This window comes from Halyomorpha halys, unplaced genomic scaffold, assembly GCF_000696795.3.
Source record: "Halyomorpha halys isolate HHAL.00 unplaced genomic scaffold, Hhal_1.1 Scaffold913.1, whole genome shotgun sequence".
NCBI classification, from domain to species: Eukaryota; Metazoa; Arthropoda; class Insecta; order Hemiptera; family Pentatomidae; genus Halyomorpha; species Halyomorpha halys.
The window spans coordinates 358831-365221 of record NW_027115547.1 but is presented as its reverse complement, the minus strand read 5'-3'; the positions used below and the strand labels follow the sequence as shown (position 1 = coordinate 365221).

Sequence of the window (6391 nt, the reverse complement as noted above, 5' to 3'; positions counted from 1 at the left end):
ACCTAGCCTTATCTGCTTACTGGTCCGTCCGCTTCATCTCGACAACTAGTAAGCTGGCTCCTATCTTGACAGTTCTAGTCCGCCCGCTTCATCTCGGCAACTAGAACTGTTACTCTACCTCAGACTCTCTCACCTAGACCTCCTCTACCTAGTCAGTGTCCAGGGCTCATCCTCTGGCACGGCCGTTCCTAACTTATAATGAATACACCTTGTCGTGGGCCTTCTGTAAAGAGATATCAGGCTAGAGAAATCGCCTAAGACAAGACCCAACACCGACAAGGTGAAGTAAAACTGATTTAATTTGAAAAAATATATACTTTGAAGCTATTATGCACATGGAAATTAGGTAAAAGCTCTAAAGAATAAATATTCCCCTCAGCTCCTTCTCCTCCACCAACAAGCTCACTCTTTCACGATTAATGCAGCCGTAATTGGTATCACGCCATTTTGGAATAAATAATGGCATTCACCGAGGGAATTACTAAATATGCCTTAGAAAAAAAGGCAATTTATATGAAAACTGTAGCCATATGATCAGCGGTTGAGACAAGGTAGTGCATAAGATGTTAGATCTACTTTGTCCGTAATTTGATGAAGATCAAATTAACTAAATTTTGTGAAACGCGTGCAGAATCATGATGTTTATGGCTCGTTGTCATAGAATTTAGAATTAAAATCTACGATCGTCATTGGTTCAGGGAAATCAACTAAATTGAAACAATACTATCAAATTTCCACTCTCAATCTGATTCGGTGATATTATTTTGGATAAACAGCCGATATATGTTTGTATATATACAATAATATAAGTTACGGTCTGAGTCAGCTGTTACTTCGATGTCAGAGACATCGACTGAGAAGATCAGCTGATGGAATGAATATAAAGAGGTGTACTGAACCCAATAAAACCAATATTTTACAGCAGTCCAAACGTGTTAAATCTTATTCCTTCTTCTCTTTTCTAACATTTTGCTTTCACTGATACTTAAGTTATATACAAACATATAAACTAGAAAAGTAAATTTAAATAAAACTTAACCCAACTTAAAACTATTAAACAATTATATTGAAGTTGAACAAAAAGAGGAATAAAAGGTCTTACATCACCGTTGATTGAGGGGGCCCCGGTTGTGGTTGTTGTCCCGAGTGGATGTTCTCGTGGAGGTAGATTTTGGAAACACAAACGTCTGCCCGCCTTGTCCTCTTGGGTGATGAACCAACGTGGTCCGCCCGCCGAGAAGAAAATGACTAAGCTGGCGAAGATGACCTACTGCTGGCTACTAAGACTAAATAGATTGAAGAAGCATGACAGCCGATGTGTTCGAGCCAAGAGACTCAAAAGGTATATTGTTTATTTTTCACAGTATTAAAAACAAACGAGAACATCTGCATTTAACTCAACAAAAACATATGTTACACAATCGATCTTTTGTTTTTAAAACGATTTGTTGGCCCCCAACAATTATCCTATTGTTAGATCATTTAGATAAAATAAAAATAGTTCCTATTCACCTCGATCCTTTAAGTCCGCTAGTGTTCATCAAGGTAGTATACTTTATCCCATCCTCTACACACTCTATACAACCGACATCTGAACCAATCCTAACACCCTTCTCACCGCTTATGCCAATTAATATGGGTACTCTAATTTAAAAAACACCCGTTAATTATATCTCAAACTATAACTTGGACTAACTTGGAATCCTCATACAAGACTGAGAAGCCAGGAAACTGCGCATCTATTCCGATTGTCACAACACTGTCTAGACAAACGGTCCAAGCTTCCAGTTCATTACAAAAGACTGATCTACATGACTAAGGTCCGTCCGTAGCAGTCACTATTTTTACTTTAATAATAATTTTCCTTATTTGTTTAATATATGAGTCGTGGTATTATTTTAATTTATTTGTTTCATTAGAAATATGGTATCGGTGGTTACATACGTATGCCACCAATTATGACCAACCTAAGTAGGTTTGATACTTATTACCCAACATTTTATGTTTGATAATTAAATTAATTTGATAGAGATTTTTTGTTTCTTTTAGAACAAGTAACGTTTTTATTGTATAAAATGAAATATCAGAAGCATGGAAGAGCTCCAAAATGTTAGCAGGTTTCCCTTATTTACATTTGGTATGCCAAAATACAAAACATTTTATCAATGAACCAAAACCATCATTATCAATAATCATTACTTCGATGGCAAAGTTGAATTAAAAACAGAAAATAACATTATCCGCCCCAATATATGATGGAGGCCCCGCTATTTTATGAAGAAGGCTGAAGTGTTTGTCCGTTATCATGTTTCACATATCTTCGTTTAATCACCCTTTTTCTTAAGTGACGGTGCCTGCAAAAAAACTACCGTGCGTATGGGCAGTAAGGTTTTCTCGAATGTAATTTTTGAATTATTCAACAATAACTGTTACTTTATACATTATTAGATAAAAAAAAAAATGTTAAATTGTTTTTACCATTATGTATAAAAGTATATAGTTTATCATAATTCCTTTAAATGTAGATGCGATCTAGGAACCTGCGGGTTCCCAATCGGTAGTCCGTGGACCGAAAAACTTTTGGAGTGGACTGTGGGAAGGACTGGTAATATATATTTTATCAATGAATTAATTTTTTGCCATTTATTGGAATTTACAATTGCATTATATAAAAATACATCTGGTGAACGTGCTATTAGTTCTATTGCAATTTCATGACACAAACTTGTTGAGGAACAACTCATTACATGGAAAAACAACCCTTATCTTGCTTCAGTAGAATCTCATGAACTGTTTTCCCAGTGACATCCAGCCTGTCTTTCAAAAAAATGTTGTCGAATTCGTCTTAAATTCTGGCTTCCCAACTCTTCCCTTGCATCACCATGCCTACCCTCTCTTTCCCGGCCCTCAGGAGCCACCGGCAACTATATTTCTTTCCTCCGATTTCTATATCCCATTACCCCATTTTGTTCTTTATAGGCGCCCTCACTTTATTGAATAGGTCCCATCCTATAATAACTTGATAGTCCCGAGGCGTCTTTCCCATTACATGAACTGTTACTTGTATGCCTTGAGCTCCCCACCTACTCAAACCCATTATCGCCTCCCCCTCAATGTTGCAGGACCTATCCAAGGTAATCAATTGACAGTTACACACCTTGACCTGGGTTGACCTCTCCAGAAATTGTAATTTCTGAATGTGCGGTAACCCCACTGCAGGCATCTTCCTCAAATTTTGCATACCTCCCCTCCTATTGGCCTCGTCTTCATGCTCCTCCTCAGCAACTGAGTCCGCTTCCATTTCTGGGTTTCTGATAATCTTGATGCTTCTGAAGATTCGCTATATCGTAGCTGTCGGTTTTTCCTCCTCACTTTCTGGGCATTCACCTCCGTTGGCTCTCCCTGGCCTGCGTCTCTTCTTTTATACATATAGGGGCACTGCCTAGCGATATGCCTCTCGAGCAATGCGCCACTAAATGCCCAATCTCCACAACCGTGACACTTCCGGTCCTCCCACCGACCATTCTGGGTTTAGCTTGGCTCCTTCTGTTTTCTTGTTTACTAGCTCCCTCTCTTCTACCGTATCCGTGTTCTCTCCTTCACCTATAGTTGGGCATGTTTCTTGACCGTTGATATTCTATCCCTCCTTCTTCCTTTTGCCAACTTAATCTTTAGTACCTGGATTGTTTCCATCATCCACGCTAAGTTTATCTGCGATTCTGTTGTAGGGTGCCAGGAGTTCCGCGGCATACTGCCCACTAGACTGTTTCGGTTTCTTTGTCTCCCAGATCATCATAAATATGTCTTCCTCTGGCGCCCACCGTCCTATAAGTCCGCCCACCGTCCTCCGAACGCCTTCTTTAAGTTTTCTTTGATAATTATCAAAGGGGTCTATTCGTCTGCCTGAATCTGATTGAGGATGCTCCTCTTCAGACAACCGCTGCTTTTATTGCCTCCGTATCTTCGCTAGATACTTCGAGTAGATTTTCGATTTATTTTGCATCAATTTGGCTTATTAATCGGTCACCCCTTTTATAAAATGGCTCAGTTCTCCCGTTTCCCCGGTAAACCGTTCGAGTTCAGAAACGGCCTTCGTCAAATCTTGGGCGGTTGCCGTGCTTACTTTGATCCACTCTAGTGTCGTGGCGTGTGATTCCGTTAGAGAGACTTCTAATAGTGGAGGAATCCCCTCTGTGGGAGGTGCGTTCTAGACCAAGTTTTGATTCAAAACTTCTAGGTTTAAAACCGTTTCTTTAACGATCCCGTTGATACAAAAAAATGAAAGACAGAGAAAAAAATAATGATAGTAAAAAACTAAAAATTCTTCTTTAAGAGAAAAGAGGTATTCAAAGTTCCCGGGTGTTCGGAACCAGTTAAACGTTTGCGAGCGAAAAATAATGTTACCTATAATTTATTTGACATTGATTTATTAAAGATAGGAAATGATAACTATAAAAGTAGTATTGTATTAAGCTGTGTTCTTATTAATTTCCTACTTCATTAAATTTTGGAAAACTTTAGTTTTGAAGCTCCATCTTTGCCTTTTTTTAAATATAGGCATGTAAACGAAAATAAGTTTACGAAACGATGCCTATTTTTTTAAGCAACTTTCGGCAAAATTTTAAAACCGACTTTTGAAATATATTGTAGATGTGTCAAAGAAAATACGGTTGCACTTACGTAAACGAAAACAGTTTAGGAAATTTGAAAAAAAATTTACCATAAAATTGATAATCCGCAATAACCCTAAAAATATGTTAAAATTAATTAGATGTTGTTCCCTATCAGACGAATTCGACTTATGACTACAGACAAACAAACGGACAGTGGCGAAATCAAATCCATCATCTGAAGTGCCACGTTATATGAATAATTGAGTTTTACTTTCGATTTTCTCGAAAACGGCTCTAACAATTTTGAAAAAGCTCCGTAAATCAATGTTCAATCACATGGTCTTTAATATCAGCTATTTTTTTATCTTCCTTGAACTAAATAGTTTAAAAGGGCTCAAATGCCGAATTTTCTAGATATCTTCCCCTAAAGTACCTTTAATTTTTTCAATTGAAATAATCAATACTATCTCATTGTTTGTAGTAATAAAAATTGACTATGAAAGAATTCGGTAATTAAATCGCAATGCTGGAGGGGGAATATGTAGAAGTACACACATTTGTTTGTCAACTTTTTATATCAAATCAGACGTTAAATGTAATTGATTGAGCATAACTGCCAAATTTATAAGTGCATTTAATTTCCTTTGTTAAAAGAATTAACCAACCCTTATTATTAGAGGTAAACGATGGATTAATATAAGAATTCTTAAGCACCTTATATATTTTTTTTAATTTTAAATTAATTGAAATTAAATTTAAATAAATTATAATGATATATTGCCCCCAAGAATTTTTGCTTGCACATTACATTGGAATTTAAAAGACTAGCAACATGTGGCCATTAGAATTCACATTAGGTTCAGGAAAGTAAAATTATAATGATAACTATTTTTTAGGTACCATACTACGATCCTTATAAGTACTTTTATAGGATGAAAAACATTTGTCATATAGGTGAACAACAGCCTTTGTCTTTCTTCGTCTGTATTGATTACTGAAGGTATGCCCTTGATATGACCTTTGAACATTTCAGTTTTTAAAATATGATTAAAAAAAATCTCAGGTTTTTTTTTTTTTTTAATTTTTAAAGGAAGCCAATATTTCTACTTGTATTGTATCTATCATGGTGTTGTTTCTTTTGAATACGAAATTATGACAAACGATTAGATTTTTTTTCAGCTTGAAGTTCTGTAATTATGCTTTAATCAGAACGTGTGTGTTCTTTTAACTTATTGTCAATAAGAAAAGAAAGTTTTCAACATTTCGATCACTTGCCTGATATAGATCCAGATGTATTTTATTACTGGATAAATGATACTGAATTAGCTATAGATTTTCCTGGATGATAACTTTTTCCTGATACGTTTATATATAAATTCACATCTGTCCATTACAAATTGCAATGGTTGAGTATACTGACCAATGAATCTTGATACTCTCACCTTAGTCAGCGGTGACAACTTCAAGGTAGCCGACAGAAGTTGGTAAAAATAACTAGTTCTTCCCACCAGTTACCAACATCAATACCAGTTTAGACAAGATCCCTGACCCCCCTGCAAAGTGGGGCGAAACTTTGGTCTTCAGTAAACGGTTTTTGTACTATTCTGAGCTACCTTTTTTGACCATCTTCCTTCATTCATTTACCACATTTTTGTTTGTTTTACTTTTGTAATAGTGTTAATTCTAAAATCATAAATTCTCAACCATGCATCAATCAAGGGTACATTAAGGTCTAATTTTATGTTAGAGATCTTGATATAAATTGATTTGATTCACCA

At 36.1% G+C, this 6391-nt stretch overlaps 1 long non-coding RNA gene across 1 annotated transcript in view; it reads right to left on the bottom strand.

The window, feature by feature from the left end:
- The window catches only part of LOC106687090 (uncharacterized), an 18774-nt gene extending 17223 nt beyond the window's left edge, over positions 1-1551 (bottom strand). Inside the window, exon 1 of the long non-coding RNA XR_001344121.2 lies at positions 1103-1551. This is a non-coding gene — a long non-coding RNA (uncharacterized lncRNA). The remainder of the gene's footprint in view (positions 1-1102) is intronic.
- Positions 1552-6391: the final 4840 nt, after the last annotated feature.